This window comes from Sinocyclocheilus anshuiensis, unplaced genomic scaffold (assembly GCF_001515605.1).
Source record: "Sinocyclocheilus anshuiensis isolate Anshui unplaced genomic scaffold, SAMN03320099.WGS_v1.1 scaffold248, whole genome shotgun sequence".
NCBI classification, from domain to species: domain Eukaryota; kingdom Metazoa; phylum Chordata; class Actinopteri; order Cypriniformes; family Cyprinidae; genus Sinocyclocheilus; species Sinocyclocheilus anshuiensis.
The window spans coordinates 721,703-723,146 of record NW_015555734.1 but is presented as its reverse complement, the minus strand read 5'-3'; positions in this window follow the sequence as shown (position 1 = coordinate 723,146).

Here is a 1,444-nt window from a genome sequence, read left to right as displayed (position 1 = left end):
TTTTTTGCACAACTGTCATGATTACAAATGATAAATATCGGCATATTACAATGACATATGACCCAAAACTGATACTTTTATGATTCACTATTCACCCTTATGTTATCCAAACCCATATGTTAGCTACTTTTTTTTTGGTGACTTGAATTGTCTTCAGTCCATTCACATCTCTTTTGTGTCTCACGACTTGGTTTGGTAAAACATGCGGGTGTATGACAGAGTTTTTTTTTTAATCACTTTTATATTTCGGGGTAAATACGCAGTTTACTGGTATCTACTTGACAAACCAACAAATTAAACACTAAGGTTAACTTACCGTCTTGTTCCCCACATAAACAGCGTTAATTCAAAATCCAGTTTTGTGCGGCTCCAACACCTGCTGTAGTCAAAAGAGGGCGCGCGTAAATTTAGTCCAGCTTCTGCAAACGAGCGGTTTCAGAAATGAATACATGCGCAAAAATAACTATCAAAATTATTTCCCGGGAATTTTTTTGTCAATGCTGTTCGAGAAGAAACATCTATCCCTTGCATTTGCAATGTGGAAATTGTCTTAAATATTTTTTTTGCACAACTGTCCTGAGGTGAAATTTATTTCATTGCGTTCGTAGCTGCTTTCTTTCGACCGCAACGTGTCTCCAAGTCTCCAAAATATATGCAAGCAAATGAAAGAGCGCCTTGATTCTGCAGCAAGACCTTCGTCTCCCTCAGTCAACTGGACCCTCTTTCTGAGACTGGCCCACAAATACCCCCCCCTCTCTTTCTCTCTCTGTGTGTGTAACACTATTTTACTCTCATCTTACGCGAAGTACATCAGATGCGGTTTTGTTGGAAAGATTTGAGGGGAAAAGAAAATAGTATTAAAATTTCCAACCGGAGTGAATATAATAACAATATATTATGGATTTGGCAACTCATTCTTGTTGCGATAACAGATAGCCTACCTATTAGTTTGCCTTTCCCTTTAAATAAACCTTTTGTTTTTATGACAGAATCGTGTTGTCATAGCTTATGACTCTTATCCAACGCATCAGTTCGTCAAAAGTTATTATAAAGACCTCAGTCTTAGAGAGCATCATAAACATGAAATGCAGGCTGAAAAAGCAATATTTGGTAGATTTTTTTCTTGCCACAATCATGCCACAGATATGATCAGCTCTGGTGTGTTAAGACTTTGTCAAAACACTGTAGGGCCTTGGGTCATCTCTGGGTTCACCACAACCCAGAAAACTCATTTAGTTTTGCTGGAGTAGGAGAGCTATGAAAAACACAAGAATTGTATCTTATTTCTGTTTTAGCTATTAAATGGTTATGAATTTATTTGCCTGTTCATTCTTCTCCATAATCAAATTTCCATCACACTGTCATTTCACCACATTTCAGATTATTTGTTGTGTTTGATAACATTTTGTGAAGGAGATGGAAATTACATTTAAAAATTTTTTAA